Here is a 25,330-nt window from a genome sequence, read left to right as displayed (position 1 = left end):
TATCTCTCGTGGAGCAAAAATATTCCCAAGATGTTTCACAGGAGAGTTGTCGATAGAGATCAACAAGCCGAACCCTGGATATATTGGGGAAGACAATCAAATGCATGGCCAAAGAGTTTAGTTTTTAGTTTAGTTTAGAGATACAGAGTGGGAACAGGCCCTTCGGCCCACCGAATCCGTGCCGACCAGCGATCCCCGCACACTAACACTATCCGACAGGCTAGGAACAATTTACAATTTTTTACCAAGCCAATTAGCCTACAAGCCTGTACGTCTTTGGAGTGTGGAAGGAAACCAATCTCGGAGAAAACCCACGCAGGTCACGTTCAAACTCCGTACAGACAGCACCCGTAGTCAGGATCGAACCCAGGTCTCTGGCGCTGCAAGGCAGCAACTGCACCAATGAGCCACCATGCATCCAAAGACATGGGGATTATTGGGAGGGTCTCACGGTTGATAGCAGGGGGAGAGATTAGTGAAGGGAATTTCAAAGCTGACGGCCTCCACTATTGAAATTAAAACACTAGTGAAGAGAGAATTTGAGGAAGTGTCCAGACTCTCTGGTCCTCGGGGATTCCAAGCGTCTGTTGAGCGTGGCCATTGAGTCTTCATTCTCGGCAGATAACCAGGGATTGGGATGAATGCAGGTCACTGCTCAAGTTGAAAACAGAAGCAGCTCCATTACCTGTATTTTTTCATCTATTGTAGGTGGCAGCCTCAATGCTGATTGTCTCTTAAAGTGGCTTTACGAAACGTTCCTGGAATGTGTGCAGCAATAAGAGACTGCATTACAATGAAAAAAATAACTACACCACAAATCTGCTTTGGAATATCATGCACGTGCTACACCCCAGAGACCCTTTGACACTTAATTGAGGGGGATTTGCATATTCTGGCAGCCTCCTGTAGCACTTAAACACACTTAATATGGATACCCAAGCTATTAAACTAACAGTGGAGGTGTGGAGAAGGGTGGTTGTTGGTTCAGACAATGGTAGAGTGGTTCCACTGTCTCACCCACACCCACACGGATATACTGCCTCCAAAACAAGGTCATTGCCTGGTGGGTGAATGTAGGAGGTGTTGCATTATCCATTCACTGGGCTGAATGACACGCATTAATATCGTACCTTAGTTTGTTCTCGAGCATTTGCTCGAAGTGGGTGATATGCAGGAAACAGGCAGCTGTTTGTAAAAAACTTCATCCCAATCAAAAATATATATATTTTTTAAATGTCCAGATCTCCCCTTCTCTTTCTGAAATAATGCCTTGGCATCTTTCTGAGCTACCTTTGAGAGCCTGCAGAATTTTGATTTTACATATTCAGAATAGAGTGCAGTACTCCCTCAATGTGTATGAAGGGACTGCAGATGCTGGTTTACACTGAAGATAGACACAAAAATCTGGAGTAACTCAGCGGGACAGGCGGCATGGGTGACGTTTTGGTTTGAGACACTTCTTCATGTCTTAGGAAGACACCCATTCCTTCTATCCAGAGATGCTGCCTGTCCCGTTGAGTTAGTACTCCTTCAATACTGCATTGGACCAAGGTATTTGGGCTCCAAGAATTGGATGGGAGTTCAACTTTTGTTACTTCAAAGGGCATAAAGCATCTCTGGAGAACATGGATAGATGATGTTCTGGGTCAGGACCCTTCTTCCCTATGCAAAACGTCACCTACCCATGAGTGATGCTGCTGAGTTACTCCAACATTTTGTGACCTTTTGTGTATTAACCAGCATCTGCAGTTCTTTGTTTCAACCTTTTGATTTGTGCAAGGCTAACTCCCATAGAGATAACGCATTCATCACTAGTTGTACCAGAGGAGAAACTGGGATGTTTCAAAATCTTGCCTGGGCTAGAGTCTAGAGATATATTGCAGAAATAGACCCTTCGGCCCACCGAGTCCACACCAGCCAGCGATCCCCGCACATTAACACTATCCTGGAGATACTAGGGACATTGTACATTTTATACCAAGTTAAGTAACCTACAAACCTGTACGTTTTTGGAGTGTGGGAGGAAACCGAACTTGTCAGAGAAAACCCAGGTGGTCATGGGCAGAACGTACACACACCCGTAGTCAGGATCGAACCTAGGTGCCTGGCACTGTAAGGCAGTAGCTCTACCGCTGCGCCACCCTGCCACCCTCTATGCACTCAATTTCATGCACAAAAATGACATATAAACGTTTGGAGAGGGAGGTAGGCGGCGCGACTTAATTATTATTTTTGTCTATGTTTTTATGTCGTTTTTGATATTTTCTGTTGGGGTTTGTGTGTGGGGGGGTGGGGCTGGGGTGGGAGGGAGGGGGTAACTTTTAAATCTCTCCCTGCACGGGAGACCCGACCTTTTCTTTGTCGGGTCTCCGTTGTCGTTGGGGCTGCAACGTGGAGCGGCCTCCAACAGGAAGACCGGGGGCTCTGGTGCCGACTACTCACCTCACCGTCACGGAGCTGGCCGAGTCCAGAGCGGGTGGAGCGGTGGTGGAGCGCTGCTGCTGCTGCGGCCCGACCTCCGGAGATTCGGAGGCTGCAACTGCGGGTCTGGCGGACGGCGGCACCGGGAGGCCGCGGGTCCCTGGAGGGAGACCGCTTTTCAGGGCTCTCGCAATGGCGACTTCGCCCGCCCGAGTTGCGGGGTTGAAGAGCTCCTGGAGCGGGGCCTGACATCACCGCCCCGTGCGGCTTGGAATGGCCGCGGGACACTGCGAGCGCACGCGCCACCCGGCGTGGCTTTAATGGCAGCGGGACAATCGCCATCGCCAGCCGGGGGCTTTGACTTTGACGCTGACATCGGGGGGGGGGGGGGAGAGTGCAGTGGAGAGATAAGTTTTTTTGGCCTTCCATCACAGCTATGTGATGGATGTTTATGTAAATTATGTTGTGTCTTGGGTCTATTTGTTTGTAATGTATGGCTGCAGAAACGGCATTTGAAGTTTCATTTCAAGGGGTCCAAATGACAACTAAATTGAATCTTGAATCTTGAATCTTGTAAAATATAAAATAAAATGGTGCTTCCTTTTATTTGGTGAACAAAAGCAGTATTACTGACTTGCCACACCATGTTTGAATTCCTGTCATCATGAAGCCTATTTAAAGTTGACTGGTTTGATGTCACGGTGAAGGCTGAACAGCATCTGTGTGTTGAAGGAAGACTATAGTGAAAGTCAACACTCAACTGTTGCATTTAATAAATGTGTGTTTGTCAAGTCGGATGGAGGTGATTTGACATGTTGTTGTATAGTCAGACAAAGGATCTTCCTTAGTTTTTGGAGATGATTGCAAACTGAAATTGTGCAAAGTCCTTTAATCACTGGAGTTGCATAAACGTTGCTTTTTCTCAGTAACTGTGAACCAAGACAATTGCAGACCTGTCTGAGCTCAGTGGGTGCGTGGGTGATTAAAGGAATCTGGAAGTCTCCGGTTTGCTTCCTGATCTGTTGTGACACATATCATCTCAGCCAAGACTATAATGATGATGCCAAGATGATGTATTCTAGAGAGAGTTAGATATACCTCTTAGGGCCAACAGAATCAAGGGATATGGGGAGAAAGCAGGAATGGGGTACTGAGTTTGGACCATCAGCCATGATCATATTGAATGGTGGTGCTGGCTTGAAGGGCCGAATGACCTAACTATTTTTAATGTTTCTATGATATGTGAGGTTGGGAAATTTCAGTTTGAATTGGCTTCACCTCATCCTCAAACTTCCCCACTACTGCAGATTGGTAGGGACAATGAAAGGATCAAAAATTGTCAGGTCTACGCTGCAGGATTAAGGGAATGTGTGATCCTCAATTGTCCAATATCCTGTACACCCTCTGGGCAAATAACAAAATATCCCAGTCTCCTTGCTAGTCGATGCTTTTAGAAGTACAAAGGGAAATATATAAAGCAGCTGAATAAAGCCTCCTTCAATACGAAGGAGAACAAAAAGCTTCCAAGATCATTAGAAATGCCAAGCCTTGTCGTGTTCTTTAATGAAGTGATCCATATTGATGAAACACTTGATTAAATCATCACGATTAAATAGGATGAATATCAACTTTGATGAATAACATTTAATGAATAAAATATGTTGTTTTCACTTGGAAGATTGGGAAGGTTTGGAACCATGTTCACTTTTTTATTGACACTTTTTTTAATGTCCATAACGTGCTCATCAATATTAATATTCATAGGCTACTTTTCCCACCGTTTAATAGATTCAAGAGACTTCCTTTGCCAGGCTGATCTGGCAGGAAAAAGAACACAGTTTCTGCATGCAAATCAGTCTGTGCAGGAGGAATTTTAGTTTAGAGATGCAACGTGGAAACAGGCCCTTCGGCCCACCGAGTCCGTGCCGACCAGCGATCCCCGCACATTAACACTACCCTACGCACACTAGGGACAATTTTACTTTTATACAATTATTCCAAGTCAATTAACCTACAAACCTGTTCGTCTTGAGGGTACTCAAAAAAGCTGGAGAAACTCAGCGGGTGCAGCAGCATCTATGGAGCGAAGGAAATAGGCAACGTTTCAGGCCAAAACCCTTCAGTGTGGGAGGAATCTGAAGATCATGGAGAAATCCCACGCAGGTGACGGGGAGAACGTACAAACTCCGTACAGACAAGCACCCGTAGTCAGGATCGAACCCAGGTCTCTGGCGCTGTAAGGCAGTAGCCCTATCGTTGCGCCACCGTGCCTCCCACTATCATTTAATATCATAAAATATATCATTTAATACATATAATATAATTTATAGGTAGACACAAAATGCTTGAGTAACTCAGCAGTACAGGCAGCATCTCTGGAGAGAAGGAATGGGTAACATTTCAGGTTGAGACCCTTCTTCAGACTGATCTCCTTCTAATATAATTTATATTTTTATGTTTTTTCCCACCAAAAAAAAAAAATTACAGCTGCCCACAATAAGCTTTGCATTGTATTGCTGGCTTTATTGTTAACCATACGACCAATCTGTAGCATTGACAATTGTGGACCAGGAATGGATGCCACCTCAAGGACACCAGTTTCAGTAGGAACTGTAGAAAGCATTTCATTTGCGTGCATCACGGCATGGTTTGGGAACAGCTCCATCCAGAGACTGCAAGAAATTGCAGAGATTTGTACACTCAGTCCAGACCATCATACGTACCATCCTCCTGACCATAGCAGAAAAATTAGACACATTTATCGTATTTAAGAAAAGTCAAAGTTAAGATTAACAAGAAAAGTTACAAAACACTCTGTAACTTAGTTGGCGCCCTTTACGTTGCGACACTTTGCATACTCTATATATGGTACACAAAGCAATTAATTTCACTGTAAAATGTCACACATGATAATAAAGATTTGTTCATTCATTCACTCACTCATTCACTCATTCACTCATTCATTCACTCATTCATTCAATCATTCACTTTCACTTCATACATGCATTCACTCATTCACTCACTCACTCACTCATTCACTCATTCACTCATTCAATCATTCACTCATACATTCATTCATCATTCATTCACTCATGCATTAATTCATTCATTCACTCATTGACTCATCACTCACTAATTCATTCATTCATTTATTCATTCATTCAACATTCACTCATTCACTCATGCACTCACTCATTCACTCATTCACTCATTCACTCATTCACATGCATTCATTCATTTATTCACTCATGCATTAATTCATCATTCACTCATTCACTCATCACCCACTAATTCATTCATTCAGTCATTCATTCATTCAATCATCATTCACACATTCACTCATTCACTCACTAATTCATTCATTCATCCATACATTCATTCATCATCACTCATTCATTCATCATTCAACCAACACAATTTTATGAAATATGTCATTTTTGGCCAATTCTGTGTATGAAGGGAAAGCACTGGATGTTCTACACATAGATTTCCAGAAGGCAATTGTTAAGCCATATCAAAATATATTGCAGAACAGAAGAACTTATGGTGTAGGATGTAACATGGATCGATACTTGGCTGGCTGGCTGGAAACAGTGAGAGCCCCAAATGAGTCCTATTTCTCGAGGGGGAGATGTAATGAAACGTGTTCCACAGGGTCTAGTCCTGGGGGTCACAACTTTTTATACATTATATAAATGACTTGGATGATGGCTCCAGAAATGCATTTGCAAATGTTGCTGCTGACATTGCTGCCTGTAATGTCTGATTCAGAAAGTAAACTGTGAAGAGGATGTAAGGAGGCTAAAAAGGGATATTGATATATTAAGTGATAGGGCAAAGATCGTCAAAAGGTATATAGTTTGGGAAAATTTGAAATTGGCATGAGAGGAATAGATCGGGTAGATGCACAGAGTCTCCTGCCCATAGTAGGGGAATCCAGAACCAGAGGACATAGGTTTAAAGTAGAAAGGTAAAGATTTAATAAGAATCCGAGGGGTAACTTTGTCATACAAAAAGTGGTGGGTATATGGAACGAGCTGCCCGAGGAGGTAGTTGAGGCAGCGACTATTGCAATGTTTATAAGACAATTAGACAGGTACATGGATAGGACTGGTTTAGAGGGATATGGGCCAAATGCAGGCATGTGGGACATGTTGGTTAGTGTGTGCAAGTTGGGCCAAAGGGCCTGTTTCCACGCTGTGGGACTATGACTCTATGTCCATTTTGCCAGGAAAAAAATAAAACAAGAAGCATCTCTCTAAATGATGAGAGATCACAAAGCCCTGAAATGCAGTGACATCTGGACATTCTAATACATAGTTGGCAAAATAACCCAGTATTAAGGCACAGAGTAATTAGCAAAGCTAACCATGTTATTGTTTATTGCCCAGGGGATTCAATACAGAATTAGTGTGGCTATGCCTCATTTAAATTGGGCATTACTGGGTAGAGAAATGGTCTTGTTCTTTAAGGAAGAATGCAAATGCGTTGGAAACAGTTCAAAGGTTTATTTGACTAATACTCGGAATGGGCAGCTTGGTGTATGAGGGTAGATTGGACAGGCAAAACTTGCACCTGCTAGAGTTTAGAAGAATGAGAGTAGCCTTGATTGAAACATGTAACATAAACTACTCTGCAGAGAGTAGTGCGTTCGGCCGAACTCACTATGGGAACTTCACTTGCTCCTCTGCAGGAACTATATATCAGGAGGTGCAACTCCAGAGCCAATAAGATCATGGGAGACCCCTTCCACCCCTGCAACGGATTGTTCCAGCTGCTACGGTCAGGCAAACGCCTCCGTTGCTATGCTGTGAGAACGGTGAGGTTGAGAAGGAGTTTCTTCCCAGGGGCTATTAGGACTGTAAACTCCTATCTCACATGGGACTAACTTTACAGTACCACTCTACTGTTTTTTTTAATTGCTGTTTTTTTTTCCCTTTTTCCTTCTGCCCACAATATGTAAAAGAATATGTGATTCTGTTCCATTCTGTTTGTAGTTTGTTTGTTTGTTTGTTTTTTGCACAAAGTCCGCGGGCATTGCCACTTTTCATTTCACTGCACGTCTCGTATGTGTATGTGACGAATAAACTTGACTTGACTTGACTAAATCCTAAGATGGCTTGACAGGGTGAATGTGGAGAGGATTTATCCTCGTGGGAGAATCTAAAACCAGGTTGTCATTGCATAAAAATATTTTGGACAATGGAAGTATAAGATAAAATGCTGGAGGAGCTCATTGGGTCAGGTAGCGATCATGGAGTAATGGACAGCTCACAACTCGATAGCGTTTCGAGGGAAATGGGCCAAATGTAGGTAGGTGGGACTATTGTAGATGGGACATGTTGGTCTGTGCGGGCAAGTTGGGCAGAAGGACTTGTTCCCACATTGTATCACTCAAGTGCTGGAGGAACTGCTAATTAGTCTGAGGAAGGTTCCCATCCTGAAACGTCATCCGTTCATTCCCTCTATAGATGCTGCCTGCCCTGCTGAGTTCCTCCGACACGTTTTTTAGTGCTCAAGATTTCAGCATCTGCAGATTATTTTATCTCTATCAGACATTTGAGCTGAACTTTTCTCTCTCTGCACAATACAAGTCTTTGTAAACTTATTTCCTTCAAAGATGATCGAAACACGGTCTTTGAATATTTTTAGGACGAGGGTAAATATAATCTTGAGAAGATCTGTTTGAAAAATAACCACCTGCCAGGTCGACACTGCCATACAACGGTAGAGTTGCTGCCTTAAAGCGCAAAAAAACGGATTTGACACGTTTGTACGTTCTCCTCGTGACTTCTGTGGGTTTTCATTGGGGGGGCTCCAGCTTCCTCACACACTCCAAAAAACTTACGGGTTTGTAGGTTAATCGGCTAAGTCTAATTGTAAATTGTCCCTCGTGTATGTAGGATAGTGTTAGTCTCCGTGGATTGTCACCTTGGCGTGGTGGAGAAGCTTGTGTGGTCCTGAGATCCTGAGAGCTCTGCTCCTGGTAGGGCCACCCAGGGCGGTAAGGTCGAGGCAGAGGTCTCTGACAAAGAGCAATCCGACCGAGATCTCAACGGTGGAACAGGCGGAGGACGATGGCTGACCTTAGTGGAGCGTCACAACGGCTGGGAAGGCGGATGAAGGCTGCAGCAGAAAAGGGTCTCCAGTCGTCTTGGACTCTTCATGCCACTGGATCCTGACCCATTGTCCCTTGTTCTTCCCCCCCCCCCCCCCCCCCCCCCCCCCCCCCCCCCCCCCCCCCCCCCCCCCCCCCCCCCCCCCCCCCCCGCACCCTGCCGGGCCTCCATTGTTCTTCCCCCTGAACCACCTGAATGAGAGAGAGAGGATGCAAGGGTGACTTGAATTTAGAGAAATCAATGCTCATACAAATGGGTTGTAAGCTGCCTGACCCGCTGAGTTACTCCAGCCCTTTGTGCCTCATGTACTATGTTTATTTGCGAGAGAGACCTGCAGATGCTGGATAAAATCAAAGGTAGACACAAAATGCTGGAATAACTCAGCGGGTGAGGCAGCATCTATGGAGAGAAGGAATGGGTGACGTTTCGGGAGACCCGAAACGTCACCCATTCCTTCTCTCCATAGATGCTGCCTCACCCGTTGAGTTTCACCAGCATTTTGTTATTTACCAGCATTTTGTGTCTACCTTCTATGTTCATTTGTTGCTCTAGCCCAGGGGTGGGGAATGCTGGATAAAATCAAAGTCACCAAAAATAATCGCCAAGTGGGACAGGCCCTTTAGGAATGTGGCTGCTGACTTATTCTGATGCATGCGTAGTTTGCCACTCTGAGACAGGCACCCTGTTGAGACTAAAGAGCTGTCGCCACAAATGTTGAATGATTATTTTTAAATTTTTCTAATGGCCCAGACGATGTGAAATTAGCACCTGGGTTATTGCAAGCTGAAGCCATCCACACGTTCTATTCTCCTGCTGTTTGCACCCTATTTGTTTTCTGGCTGCTTTTAATTTAGTCAAGCAAAGAGAAAGATAACCCTACTCTAAATGTGAGCATCTGCTCTTTTTCCATCTCTGTCTGGTTGACAAATGCTTTATCCTTTGTCCTTTCCTTCCCTGCTGCTTACCTGACTCTATTGAGATTTAACACAGGTCCCAATGGGGTGGGAGATTGCAAACCTCACGTGGTCCGCCCTGTTTCGACGAATGCAATCAACCTGGTGTGCATAATCAAATAAGATCAAATGGGACAAGTTGTTCTACAACTTTAGCCTGTGCACGTCATACACAAGAAGAAAACTGGTCCCCATCTTAGAGGGCGACACTGAGGCGCAGCGGTAGAGTTGCTGCCTTGCAGCGCCAGAGACCTGGTTTCAGAACTGACTACATGTACTGTCTGTGCAGGGTTTGCATGTTCTTCCTGTGACCACGTAGGTTTTCTCCTGCAGTCCAAAGACGTACATGTTTGTGGGCTAATTGGCTTCAGTATAAATGTAAATTGTCCCCAGTGTGTGTAGGATAGTGTTTGTATACGAGGATCGCTGGTCGGTGCGGACTCAGTGGTCTGAGGGCCTTGTAACAGCAATTTGAGAATCCTTGCAAAACCTTGAGCTGTTGTACAAACTGCCACAATAGTCCTGTTTCCACACTGTATCTCTAAACTAAATTAAAGTATTGCCTTGACTATGTAGAATCCCTGATTATTACAAAGTTCACAGAAATAGTCCACATAGACTGCATGCAATAGTCATCAGGTCTTGACACCATTGGGTCTCCTGGAGCGGTGGCTGATCCATGCGAGTCCTAGGCTGCTACATGGCCTCCATCCATCGCCTCCATCCGTATCGTCTAGCGAACCATGGTCCTTCTCCTCGCTCACGGGGTCACCTTCAGCCGACCTTGAGGTCTGAAGAAGGGTCTCGACCCGAAACGTCACCTATTTCCTTCGCTCCATAGATGCTGCCTCACCCGCTGAATTTCCCCGGCATTTTTATCTACCTTGAGGGCGCAGAAGGTCAGACCCCAGTTCTTGAATTGAATTGAATTGAATAACCTTTAATAATCCTTTACAGGAAATTACAGTGCCACAACAGCTTCAAGACAGACATAACACCACACATTTCCACAGATAGCTTCAATACTTAATAAGTTAAAATACAATGAATGAATACTAAAAAAAATCCAAAATTATTTTTGTGCATTATAAAACCTTATAGCAGCTGGTATACAAGACTTCCTATATCTCTCCGTTTTGCACATTGGTGCAATCAGTCTCTGACTGAAGATGCTGCTCTTGATCACCTTCAGGGCGTGGAGTGGGTGAGTGGGGTTGGTCATTATTGAACCTAGTTTGTTCAGAGTTCTGGCCTCTGCCACCTGCTGGACCATTAGTTGCTCAGCCCCAACCACTGAGCTGGCCTTCCTGATCAGCTTGTCCAGTCTGTTTTTGTCCGCTATGCGGGCGCCTTCTCCCCAGTTCACCCTCTTCCCCGCCCTTACTCTTGTGTTCACTGTCATCAGGTCCCTCTGCCCTTCCCCCCGGGTCGCTGATCCATGAGGAACGAGCAGGGGCTGGGCGCGGAGACCTCCTGCCTGCTGTTGGAGAGGGTTTGTGTGTTTACATACACTTCAGGCCTGGCTTTCACTTATAGCCCCGTCCCACGGTACGAGTTCATTCCAAGAGCTCTCCCGAGTTTCAAAAAAATCAAAAACGTGGTAAGCACGGAGATTGAACGTAGCGGGTACGTCGGAGCTCGGGGACGTCTCTTAGCGCTAACAGCAGGTACTCGGGAAGACTCACTAACGGCAGGTAAGCACGGGAAGACTCGTGAAGATTTTTCAACACGATGAAAAATGCCCACGAGATCCCCGAGTACCGACGAGTGGCCATTACCGTAAATCTCCGAGTTCGAATCAGGGCAAACCCGGGAGAACTCTTGGAATGAACTCGTCCCGTGAGACAGGGCCCATAGAATCCATTCACCATTGTAATTATGGGTCCTACTATGAAGCACATCGAGGAAAACCTATGTTAAGGCAAACCTCCTGTTCAAGTCTGGTTATTTCTGGCCCTTCGAGTGAAAGTTCCAAGATATTTCCACCGACCCAAAAAAACCAAGGTAATTTATAGTATACGTGTTACAATAGTTACATGCAGATTTTATAATTTCCCAATAAATCATCAAGATCCTGTTTCTTTTGTGGATTGTGATCATTAATTATTGATTTATATGGGGCTTACTGACAGGGTTGCCCATTCTTCTTGTAGATAATGACGCCTCCTTTGGTTATATGTATGTATAGAAGGATTTGTGGACCTGCATATCTGTCTTTGTCACATCTTTGCTTATCCTGTGACCTTGCTTCTCTGTTCCGTAGTCCTACATTCTGATTCCCACGCACTGGTATATTTGCTCTTGCTGCCCCTTGCCGTCTGAGCACCTCACTAATCTAATTACTGCACTGCCTCTTCGAATATGGCCATCAAACAACCTGTGTTAGGTTGAGAAAGGACTTGACCTGAAACGTGACCTATCCATGTTCTCCAGGGATGCTGCCTGACTTGTTGTGTTACTCTAACACTTGTGTCTTTTCATACTTACTTACTTGGTTCCTCCTACTGTTGAGTGCATTGGGCAGCAAGCTTCCATCATTCTGTTTGGTCATGTGCGACGTCTTCCACCCTCGATAGGTTTGTGTCTCGGGCTTCCAAATCCTTCTGGAATGTTCGCCTCCATGTGAGTTTTGGTTGGCCTCTTTTCCTTCTTTCGTCAGCTTGCCATGTCATTGCTATGTTAGGTGCACGTTCTGGTGACATTCTGAGTACATGTCCTGCAGATTTCATCCTGCCCCCCTCTATGTCCTGGCTAAGAGGCTTGTTTGCAGTTTCCCAGTAGATCTTTCATACCAGCTTGGCTCAAATTCCCATAATCTTTTTCCATTATGTAAGGCACTTAAGCAACCATCATAAAGTCATACATCATGAAACAGGTCCAACGTGCCCATACTGGGTTTAAGAAGGAACTGCAGATGCTGGAGAATCGAAGGTACACAAAAAAGCTGGAGAAACTCAGCGGGTGCAGCAGCATTTATGGAGCGAAGGAAATAGGCACCGTTTTGGGCCGAAACCCTTCTTCAGACTGGGCCCATACTGGGATGGCAGGACTTTCATATGAAGAAAGACTGGATAGACTTGGCTTGTACTCGCTAGAATTCAGAAGATTGAGGGGGGATCTTATAGAAACTTACAAAATTCTAAAGGGTTACACAGAAAAGCTGGAGAAACTCAGCGGGTGCAGCAGCATCTATGGAGCGAAGGAAATAGGCAACGTTTCGGGCCGAAACCCGAAAGTCAGAAGAAGGGTTTCGGCCCGAAACGTTGCCTATTTCCTTCGCTCCATAGATGCTGCTGCACACGCTGAGTTTCTCCAGCTTTTCTGTGTAACCTTCGATTCTCCAGCATCTGCAGTTCCCTCTTTAACAAAATTCTAAAGGGGTTGGACAGGCTAGATGCAGGAAGATCATTCCCGATGTTGGGGAAGTCCAGAACTAGGGGTCACAGTTTAAGGATAAGAGGGAAGTCTTTTAGGACCGAGATGAGAAACTCATTTTTTTACACAGAGAGTGGTGAATCTGTGGAATTCTCTGCCACAGAAGGTAGTTGAGGCCAGTTGATTGGCTATATTTAAGAGGGAGTTAGATGAGGCCCTTGTGGCTAAAGGGATCAGGCGGTATGGAGAGAAGGCAGGTACAGGATACTGAGTTGGATGATCAGCCATGATCATATTGAATGGCGGTGCAGGCTTGAAGGGCCGAATGGCCTACTCCTGCACCTATTTTCTATGTTTCTATGTTTCTATACCGTCTGAGATGCCCATCCACTCTATTCCCACCTGCCCATGTTTGGCCCATATCTCTCTAAACCTTCTTATCCATGTATCAGACCAGACTTCTTTGAAATGTTGTTACTGTATCTGACTGAACTTCCTCCTCTGGCAGCTCGTTCCATATACCCACCACCCACCGAGCAATCATAGTAAACAAGTCTAGAATGACCCATAAGAGGTGGATGGCTTCTAACTCACTGTGAAAAGAGTTAGATCATAAACGATAATCTGCTGGCTCAAACCTAAGAAGACCAAACTAAAATAAACCCTGTAACAACGCTCCCCATGTCTACAACCCCCGTCTAGCCCCACAACTCACTATATTCCTATTAATCTCCCAGCTGTTGGTCTTCCCGTCGATATCTGTTATAAAACCATCAAAAGCCATGCCCTGTTTTGAATACCAAATGAATTATTGCTTTGACTGTTTAAACATGCACAGCAGGCACCTCAACCGGCAACCTCCCTTATAAATACAGCACATCAGCATATACAGTTCTGCAGAGTTGAATTGTGATTATTTTTAATGTTAAGAATCTCTTGCTTTCATGTACAGCCTTTGTCACTTTCTAATAGTTGTCTATCTCGTGTATTGACACAACATTTAATCAGCACAAGGAATTTGACAAGTGATATTCTGCCTTTGCTTTATAATAAGTGTATTTTCATTTACGAGGTTGGGAAGCAGAGGGTAATGTTAGAGTTGGAAGCAATGGTGCAAAAACAATTTTTCTCCACAATTGCAAGATATAATCATAGGACATGGAAGCAAAAATATATGTCACAGTTTGATTTTAATCTTTGATGCAGTGGGCATTGTTGGCAAGGCTAGAAACATAGAAACATAGAAAATAGGTGCAGGAGGAGGCCGTTCAGCCCTTCGAGCCAGCACCGCCATTCATTGTGATCACGGCTGATCGTCCCCAATCAATAACCCGTGCCTGCCTTCTCCCCATATCCCTTGATTCCACTAGCCCCTAGAGCACCATCTAACTCTATTAAATCCATCCAGTGATTTGGCCTCCACTGCCCTCTGTGGCTGATAATTCCACAAATTCACAACTCTCTGGGTGAAAACATTTTTTCTCACCTCAGTCTTAAATGGCCTCCCCTTTATTCTAAGTGTGGCCCCTGGTTCTGGACTCGCCCAACATTTTTTTCCTGCATCTAGCTTGTCCACTCCTTTTATAATTTTATATGTTTCTATAAGATCCCCCCTCATCCTTCTAAACTCCAGTGAATATAAGCCTAGTCTTTTCAATCTTTCCTCATATGACAGTCCCGCCATCCCAAGGGTCAATCTCCTGAACCTACGCTGCACTGCCTCAATCACAAGGATGTCCTTCCTCAAATTAGTAGACCAAAACTGTATGCAATACTCCAGATGGTCTTACCAGAGCCCTATACAACAGCAGAAGAACTTCTCTACTCCTATACTGAAATCCTCTTGTTATGAAGGCCAACATTCCATTAGCTTTCTTCACTGCCTGCTGTACCTGCAAGCCAACTTTCAGTGACTGGTGTACAAGGACACCCAGGTCTCCAGGAATAACTATTCCTCCCATAGAATGTAGGGTGGGCTGCCCAGAATTGGCTGCCCATAGAACATCAATATTGCAATGTCGTTGTCACGAGCATGAGTAGGCCACTCGGCCCCTCAAGCCTGTTCTGCCATTCAATCTGATCTACTCCAGGCGCCCGCTCCAAGATACCAAACAAGGTGACGTGGCCCACAGTGGTGGAGCAGCATCGGAGGACCCCGCGGTTATGCTTGGCCAGGCCGACCCCGCAACGTCGCCAGGACAATGGACCTTCATGGTCAGATCAAAATCATCTGCACTTACAACAACTGGGACTTGAACATGGCACCAAAGTGGTGACTCTGTCTCCCATCTCAGTGCACTACTGCTATTCACTGGTACTGTATCTGAGATACTTATCTGATATGTATCTAAGTGCTTATGTATAGTGGCACTTGTACTGAACTGTATACACAAATTAATTACATCGTACATCGGAATATGTGTAAAATAAAGTACCGTACCTTAAATAAAGTACCGTACCTTAAATAAAGTACCGTACCATAAATACCGTACTGTACAACACTAGGCCTCGAATCCTCCTCTGTTCCAATTCCCCACGAGCCTTCAATCTGCAGTTATTATCTACCTCCATTTCCAACAAGCTAACCTCCGTAATTCTCAGGCAACAGGATTCCAATTCAATGTTCCCACCAATGTCTCTTCTAGAAGGTACAGGAGCCTGAAACCTGCAACATCCAGGTTCAGGAACAGCTTCTTCCCCACAGCCATCAGACTATTAAACACAGCTTCAAACAAACTCTGAACTATAACAGCCTATTGCACTTTACCTGTTTATATATGTGTGTGTGTGTGTATATTCTATGGTATATGGTCACACTGATCTGATCTGTATTATGTTTACATATTCTGTTGTGCTGCAGCAAGCAAGAATGTCATTGTCCTATCTGGGACACATGACAATAAAGTCTGGTACACAAAAATGCTGGAGGAACTCAGCGGGATAATAAACTCTCTTGACTTGACTTGACATTTCCCACCAATCCACACATCTCTCCACCTTTGAACTTCACATGAATCCAGACAACTGCTGGGTACTAGGCCGGCATGGTGACACAGCGGAAGAGTTGCTGCCTCACAGCACCAGAGACCATAGTTCGATTCTGACTCCAAGTCCTGTCTGTGTGGAGTTTGTATGTTCTCCCTGTGACCGCGTGGGTTTTCCTTGTACCATCTGAGCACGGGCCCATCACCACTCTGCTTTCCATCTCCCGGCCCGCAGCCTCTGTGTGTAGCAGGCGGCTGTGATCAGGAGGCAGGACTCTATCTCGCGACAACAGATGTGAGCTGACAACTAAATTCGCTTTTAATTAGGGTGCTAATAATGTCTGTGAACTCCTTAAGTTGTCAGATTCTTGCATATTAAACAGCTCCAAGCTCCTCATTTGCAGAATAATTAAAATTCATGGACTAAGGATTATATTTAAATTTCCTCTCACTGGGTTTGCCATTGTTTTCTACAATATTTCAAACAATTATTTAAAAAATGTATTTCTTCATCACCCTAAACATTTCTGCTAATGTTTGTGAAGGAGGATATGCTTGATTGGGTGTAGAACCCTCCCAGATAGTCTCCGCTATCTGGGGATCTGTCACCCTGAAGAAGACTTGGCCACCAAATTGACAAGAGTTGGAAGCAAAAGTCACACTGGTTGTCAGTGCCACAAATGGCAGTGGACGCCGCCTTTGGGTATTTTTATAGCAGAGATTGATAGGTACTTGATTAGTTAGGGCGTCAAAGGTTACGAGGTGAAGGCAGGAGAATGGGGTTGACTTTGGTTCTGGAGAGCAGTTACTATTTGTTGAACCATTTCCCAATACCTCCGCTCCTGCCTTCTCCCCACAATCCCTGACACTTGGGCAGTCTGCACCCTAGTGGCATAAACATTGAATTCACCAATTTCCAATAGACCTTGCTGCCTTTTCCCCTTCTCAGCTCTCCCTCAGCCCTCGGGCTCCACTTCTTACTTTTTCCTTTATCCTTTCTTCTCCCCATCCACCCCCACCCTACATCAGTCTCAAGAAGGGTTTCAGCCAGAAACGTTGCCTATTTCCTTTGCTCCATAGATGCTGCTGCACCCGCTGAGTTTCTCCAGCACTTTTGTCTACCTTCGATTTTCCAGCATCTGCAGTTCCTTCTTAAACACAATGAAATTCTTATTTGCAGCAACACAGAATATGTAAACATTGTATTTTGTAAACAGCATAATTAACAACAAAAATAGTTCAGTACATATACATTTTTTTAATAAAGGAACTATAGAAGCTGGTTTCCCCATTAGGACACAAAGTGCTGGAGCAACTCAATGGGTCAGGCAGCATCTCTAGAGAACATGGATAAGTTGACATTATGGGTTGGAATTCTTCATCAGCCTAAAGAGGGGTCCAGACCCGAAATGTCACCTAATCACCTGAGTGACTCCAGCACTTTGTGTCTTCTTGTTTAAGAATGTTGTCGACCTGTTGTCGGTGTATATACACGACAATTAGACCATTTTGACTCTCGACTGCACAAAAGAAAATTGACACTTGGGCATAAAAGGGCCATAAAACAAGAGTTTGATGCAGGGTGAAGTTTGATGAAGTCCCATCACACATCACCAGAGAAACACAACACAAGTTTAGACAGTGAAAGAGAGGATTTAATTGATTGGAGCTTCCCACGCACCTGACACCAATTAACGTTGAGGGCACCACCTGTGTTGCCAGATTGAGTGGAAGGGAGAAGATGGAGGGTTTGCGATCTCTGGCAGGAGGATGAAGCAAGAATGAAAGACAAAAGGCTGTCGTGTGTAGGAAGGAACTGCAGATGCTGTTTAAACCCAAGACAGACAAAAAAAAGCTGGAGTAACTCAGCGGGACAGGCAGCATCTCTGGAGAAGCGGAATAGGTGATGTTTCGTGTCGAGACCCTTCTTCAGACTGAGATTCAGGGGGAAGGGAAACGAGAGATATAGAAGTTGATATAGAGAGCTACAGGACAAATGAATGAAAGGTATGTAGAAAGGTTACGACAAAGCCATTGTTAGTTGTGACCTGGGTGATGGCAGTGGGTACAGGCATTGAGACAAGAAGAAACTTTACAACTTGGGTGGGGGGTGGGGTGGGGTGGAGCGGGGGAGGGGTTACAAGGGTTATTTGTCTTAATGAGGTGGATGTCAAAAAATGCTGAATAGAAATAGAATGAATCTCCTTCAGGGTAGGGGACAGTACAGGTCGGAACAAAAATGCACCTGCATTAGTTTAGTTGAGAGATACAGCAGTGAAACAGGCCCTTATGCCCACCGAGTCCACGCTGACCAGCGATCACCCCATGCACTAGCACTATCCTAAACGCTAGGGACAATTTACAATTTTCCCAATGCTAATTATTTTAATGCATGAATAATTTTAATGCATGAATTAATGCATGAATTATGCAGATCAACTTCTGAGACCAGCACATAAACAGTCACTTGGCCTGGACGCCATCACGGACAATGGTGTCAAGGGGTGGGGAGTGGTGAAAGCTTTGTTATAGACAATAATGGGCCTGTCCCACTTACGCAACTTTTTCGGCGACTGCCGGCACCCGTCATAGGTCGTTGCCGAAAATTTTCAACATGTTGAAAATCCAGCGGCAACCAGAAAGACGCTACGACTCTTTGGGCGACTGAGGAGACGACTCACGACCACACAGGCGATATCCCTGCGACCATGTGGTGGGGTGAAGCCTGTACAATCGTGAGTAGTCGCTCAAAGAGTCGTAACTTGTTCTGGTCGCCGCTGGATTTTCAACATGTTGAAAATTGTCAGCGGCCTGTAACAACCTATGACGGGTGCTGGCAGTCGCCGAAAAAGTCACGAAAGTGGGACGGACCCATTACTTTGAGCTTTGAGAACGATGCAGATGTCAAGATCAATTTTTGGGAAGGAAGCATGTTTGGAAACAATCGAGATCTCTGCATGTTGCTTCGGGAGTCAAGATGTGAAATGATTTAACAATTGCTGGAAGGCATTGAAGAATATGTGTGGGAGATAAAGTGCAAATCTAATCACAAGCTGCAAATGCCAAGAGCATCTACAGATGCCTCCAAGGAAGAATCAAAGATACTGCTGAATTATAGGGTCAATTGTGTTTCAATTATTCACATTTTTCACGGATGGTGCAATATTACTGTTCACTGATCTTTCTCTCTCTTGCTCTCTCAAGCTCCTTCTTAATGTTGAGCAAGTGCCATGTCGTGGACAAGGCAAGTTCATGAGCATTAGTGTGTAGGAAGGAACTGCAGATGCGGGTTTAAACCGAAGATAGACACAAAAAGCTGGAGTAACTCAGCGGGACAGGCAGCATCTCTGGAGAGAAGGAATGGGTGACGTTTCGGGTCGGGACCCTTCTTCAGACCCGACCCAAAACGTCACCCATTCCTTCTCTGCAGAGATGCTGCCTGTCCCACTGAGTTACTCCAGCTTTTCGTGCACTAATACTTATCAGTACCACCATCTCTTCAGCGGCAGATGCTGTTTCTCACTGGAGTAGAGTCACACCATCCAAGCCAGGAATGTCAAAACGCAGGAGTTAAAGACTGAGTATAATGCAAGCCGACCACTTGGGTTGAGCAGTGACATTAAAACAGCCTTTTAGATCTCATGACATCAATATAATCCTGGATAACTTGGCGGGCCCAAAGGACATCTCTGGAGGATCTGGACAGGTGATGTTTTGGGTCAGAATCAGTCTTCAAATCTTCTTCAGTCTGAAGAAGGATCCCAACCCAAAGCATCACCTATCCATGTTCTCCAGAGATGCTGCCTTGACCTGTTGAATTACTCCATCACTTTGTGTTTTACTCATGATTGCAGCGTCTGCAGTTAATTGCGTCTACATCTTTGACATTGCTTGTGTAGAATTCTACTCTGTGTAGGTAGATGCGGGAACCCTTGATGATTCCAATGCTCCACTGGCCTTCCTTTATCCAACATGTCTCTGAGCTCAATCGGGTGGCACAGTGGCGCGGAGTAGAGTTGTTGCCTTACCGTGCTTGCAGCGCCAGGGACACGGGTTCGATCCCGACTACGGGTGCTGTCTGTACGGAGTTTGTACGTTCTCCCCGTGACCGCATAGGTTTTCCCCCGAGATCTTCGGTTTCCTCCCACATTCCAAAGACGTACAGGTTTGTAGATTCATTGGATTGGTGTAAGTGTAAATTATCCCCAGCGTGTGTTAATGTATTAATGTGCGGTGATCGCTGGTCGGCATGGCCTGTTTCCGTGCTGTTATCTCTAATGTCTGAAGAAGGGTCACGACCCGAAATGGCCCCTATCCCTGTTCTCCAGAGATGGCACTATAATGTTCTTTACAACTTCCAGTTGACTGCCATTTTATTTCTCCACCCCACTCCTACTCTGAATGCGTAGAATGAAACTTATGTCTGAAGAAGGGCTCTGACCCGAACCACTAATGCTAATAGCAGCATGCCAGGAGTGTTCACACTAGCCTCACAACTCACTGGTCACGTCGGTCGTCGTGACCGGCTCCATCCGCCCGGTCTCTGCTCTTCGGGGGACGAGCAGGGACCGGGTTTGCACCCCCCCCCTCCCCTCCCCTCCTGGCTACAATCCATCAGGTTGTGTACACCACGGGAGACCAGCTTGGTGGCTAAACCCTTCAGCTTCTCTTTCCTCCCTTAAACTTGTTACTGTTTCCACTAGCGGGAGTGTCTGGGACTAGAGGTCGTAGCCTCCGAATTAAAGGGCGTTCTTTTTAGGAAGGAGATGAGGATGAATTTCTTTAATCAGAGGGTGGTGAATTTGTGGAATTCTTTGCCACAGAAGGCTGTGGAGGCCACAAGTCAGTGGATATTTTTAAGGCAAAGATAGATAGATTCTTGGTCTGAGGAAGGGTTTCGGCCCGAAACGTTGCCTATTTCCTTCGCTCCATAGATGCTGCTGCACCCGCTGAGTTTCTCCAGCTTTTTTGTGTAACCTTCGATTCTCCAGCATCTGCAGTTCCTTCTTAAACACTAGATAGATTCTTGATTAGTACGGGTGTCAGAGGTTAGGGGGGGAGGGGAGGAGAATGGGGTTAGGAGGGAGAGATAGATCAGCCATGATTGAATGGCGGAGTAGACTTGATGGGCCGAATGGCCTCATTCCACTCCTATCACTGAACAAATTAACCTACAAACCTGCACACCTCTGGAATGTGCCAGGAAACCAGAGCACTCGGAGAAAACCCACGTGGTCACAGTGAGAACGTGCAAACTCCGCACAGGCAGCATTTGTAGTCAGGGTCGACCCCGGGTCTGTAGCGCTGTAATGCATTAATGCAATGTAATGCAATACTGCTGCATCACTCTGCTGCCCTATCGCAGGGTGAGAATAAATTCCGATTTAGTAATTCACAGTTTCTAAGCAAATCGATAATATTTTGCATAACTATGGATTACGGGTCTCATCTCATGCTCGGGGATTTACCAAATCCCATGTTCTCTCTGTCGGCAATGCTGGCTGGCTCCTCAGCTCATCAATAAACCAGTATCCATATTCATAGTCACATCCTGTTTGCATTTGTCTACCTTCAAGCACGTGAGTTGTCTCAATTAACACAATTAACATTTTTATCTAATTACCCCCTCCAAGTAATTGTGTGGAATCGTGTCCTGATTAAAAATTGTTTCGGCTTCTTTCCTGTACACCTTGGAGCATCTGCACATCGCAAAATAAAATGAAAAAATGTCACTTGCAGGTTTGTTGTTTGGTAACAACTTGGCTGTCGTTGCCTCGTGGGACCAGTAAACGTTTCTCTTCTGAATACTCCGTGGAGGACTAGGGATGTTTCTACTCTTGTTGATGCAGAGGGTGTGCTGATTGTTTATGTTGTTTGAGGTAGTACAGGGGTGGGGAACCTGTGGCTTTATCCAGAAGAATTCCAGAAGATTAGTCAGGCATGATTTCCCCTTTGTAAATGATTGACTCCAGCATCTTCCCCACCACTGATGTCAGGCTAATCCAGGGGTCGGGGAACCTGCGGCCTTAAGGCCACATGCAGCCTTCTAGGCCATCAAGTGCAACCTTTTGAATGAATCCAAATGTTGTAGAACAAATCCATTTATTTTTATTAATATGTTTTTGTTTGCCTTTTATTATTTTTATTTTAATCTTAAAATGAACGTATTTAAAGTAGCAAAGAGTGAAAGAAGATTCAACAAAATAATCCTATATTTAATTAAAGTTTCTTGGATGTGGCCTTATTATATTACAGCTAGCTTAATGCTCATTCCAACATGAAAAGGTTCCCCACCCCTGAGCCAGTAGATTTGTCTTCCCCCTATTTTTGTTCTGCTAATTTAATGGCTTTGCCCTGAAACCTCCTTACGACCGGAAGACGGAACTATATATTCTCCAGCACTACCAGCCTGCCTGTGCCTCTCCTTCCCTCTTCATGTGTGTGTGCATCTGTCTGAATTTGTCTCACTCCTTCTCCATCCCTCTCTTCTCAAACACCTCTTCCTTTCCCTCATCGACTCTCCCTTTCACACCTTACCTCCCTCTCTCCCTATTCTCTCCCTCCCTCTCTCTCCCACCCCCCTCCCTCTCTCTCCCGCACCTTCCCTTCTTCTCCCCACTTTCCCTCCCCACTCTGCCCCCTCTTCCACCACTCTGCATTCCATCAACTCCTCACTTTCTCTTTCTCACCTCCATTCCTCTCTATCATCCGCCCATTATTCTCTCTCTCTCTCTCTCTCACACACACACACTATCTCTCACACCTCAATGTATTTCTCTCTCTCTCTCTCTCTTTCTCCATTTCTCTCTCTCTCTCTCTCTCTCTCTCTCTCTCTCTCTCTCTCATCTCTCTCCTCTCTTTTCCCTCTCCATTTCTCATTCTCTTCTATCTTCTCTCCCTCTGTCTCTCTCTGTCTCCCTCCCTCTCCCTCTCCCCCCCCTCCCCTCTCCCCCTCCCTCTCCCTCTCCCTCCCTCTCCTCTCCCTCTCCCTCTCCCTCTCCCTCTCCCCCTTCCCCTCCATCTCCCTCTCCCTCGTACTCTCTCCAAGCGGGCGATGGGCCGAATGGCCTAATTCTACTCATCACTTATGACCTTATGAAACTTCTCCCTCTTCCTTTTCAGCCAGCCAGCCCCTGTGATAGTTCAACAAACACTAGTGGCCAGACCATCTTATTTCTGACCTTTTTGTAAAGCCAATAAGCTTGGAATATTGACCTCTGTGGAGCACCTGTGATCTCCAAATCTTGGTATGTAGAATCTACATCTCTATTTCTATCTTTCCATTTCAAAGAAAGTGTACTTGATTCATTTGTGAGATGGTTGAAAATCATTTGTTTTTTTGGGAGGATTCTTTAAATTTAGGATAGTTAATGACAGAGAAAGGAATACAGTACACTTTTGAGAGCCATTGTTAGTACTAAATGTATCCACATCAAATATTCAATATAAATTGTAGTTACATTTTATGCATTCAATTATTCGATCTGTGCATTCTTAAATCTTACTGTTCATGTTGCTTCCTGGATTGCAGTTTTAAATCTTGTGTTTTATCACAATATTTTAACAATAAACTTCTTGCAAACAGTAAAGATGCACAAAACCGATTGGATCATAACTTTTCATCACATCTTTTTAACAATGAGCCAATTAATGAGTCTGACTTTGTTTCATGAACTGAAATGTCCACTAATATTCTAATTTGGGCGGCACGGTGGCGTAGCGGTAGAGTTGCTGCCTTACAGCGCCAGAGACCCGGGTTCGATCCTGACTACGGGTGCTGTCTGTAGGGAGTTTGTACGTTCTCCCCGTGACCTGCGTTGGTTTTCTCCGAGACTTTCGGTTTCCTCCCACACTCCAAAGACGTACAGGTTTGTTGGTTAATTGCCTTGGTATCAATGTAAATTGTCCCTAGTGTGTGTAGGATAGTGTTAAGGGCCTGTCCCACTTGGGGGACCACCACTGCAACCTCTGGAGACTAAAAAAAATCAAGGTCGCGGTGACCTACGACTTCCTACGACCTTCCTCGACTATGTGTACGACCTCCTACGACTATGTTGAAGACCTCCCTCAACTATGAAGAAGACCTCATTCGACTATGTTGAAGACTGGCTTCAACCATGTACGTTTTACTCGAGGATGGTCTCTGGGAAATTGGTCCATGTATGAGCGCAACCCCCTTCCACCTCAGAGGACCACACCGAAAACCAACAGTGACCAGTGACCAGTGTCTACAGCTCAAATGATCACCTGATAAAATTATGTCATGTCTGTATTTTTTCTCACTAAAAAATGCCTCCCAGGTTTTTTTTTTAAATCATTCTGAACCATGCAAGCAAGGAAGGAACTAGTTTGGAGGATGTTATTAAAAATACAACCACTGCTGTTTGCAGTAGCCCTTTTGCTTCAGCAGCCTTTTAAGAAAGGCAGAAGGGGAAGAGCAAGGGTGAAGAGGTCTCAATGGGTGAATGGAGATGATGTGATGGACTGCCCCAGTACACCAGATGACTGGAAGAGAGTGGCGCTGGGCTTTGACAAAAGATGGAACTTTAAGCACATATGTGGGGCAGTGGTTGGTAAGCATGCCATTCTTGTCCTTGTCCCTGTATCCCTCATTTTCCTTTTCTTACAGGATGGTTGGCATTCTGCTGGAACCATTCCTCCTGCTGCCTGGTGAAGGTGTAGGGCATAACCTTCCTCCAGCCCTCCCTCACCACCAATGGGGCATCTCCCTCTGATGCTGTGTCAGACACAGGAGAAAGGGCTGCTTTGCTGCCTTCAAATGAGGCAGTGAAGGATGGGATGGTGGTGGGGACATATATTACCACCCTAGTCTCCTCCTCCAGTGGTCTCTCATGCAGGGCTACCTCCTCCTGCACCATCACCTCCTGTGGCATCACCTCCTGGGTGGGCAACACCTGCAGGGTAGGTTTTGTTTAGGGTTGTGGCCCCCCTGCACTGTTGCCTTTTTGGTGCCATCTCTAAAACTAAAGTCTCCTCTCCAAAAATCTCTCCAGCTATGAATGAACATGCCTTGGAGTGACAGAGGTGACGTTCTGCTGTTTAAATTACCTTTTTTTTTCCACCGACCTTTTTTTCAACCCGGAGCTATTACCTTCGCCTACCTGCGATTGCATCACGACCTACGACCGGCTTCGACTAGACCTACGACTAAAAAAATATCGATTTTTCCCACAGCGACCTATTTTTAGTCGCGGTCGATTTTTAACACCTTGAAAAATACGCCGCGACCCAGCTGAAGCCTCGACTACACGGAGACCACTCTCGACCATGAAGAAGAGCGACGAAGACCTCCTACAACCTAGTGGCGACCTTGCCGCGACTATGGGTCGCGGGCAAACTCGCCAGAGGTCGCGGTGGAGGTCGCCCAAGTGGGACAGGGGCTGAGTGTACAGGGATCGCTTGTCCGTGCGGCAAAGGGCCTGTAATCCAAGCTGGATCTCTAAATTAAACTAAAAAT

The sequence above is a fragment of the Leucoraja erinacea genome, chromosome 35 (genome assembly GCF_028641065.1).
Source record: "Leucoraja erinacea ecotype New England chromosome 35, Leri_hhj_1, whole genome shotgun sequence".
NCBI lineage: Eukaryota > Metazoa > Chordata > Chondrichthyes > Rajiformes > Rajidae > Leucoraja > Leucoraja erinaceus.
The sequence above is the reverse complement of the archived record's forward strand: the minus strand, read 5'-3'. Positions refer to the sequence as shown.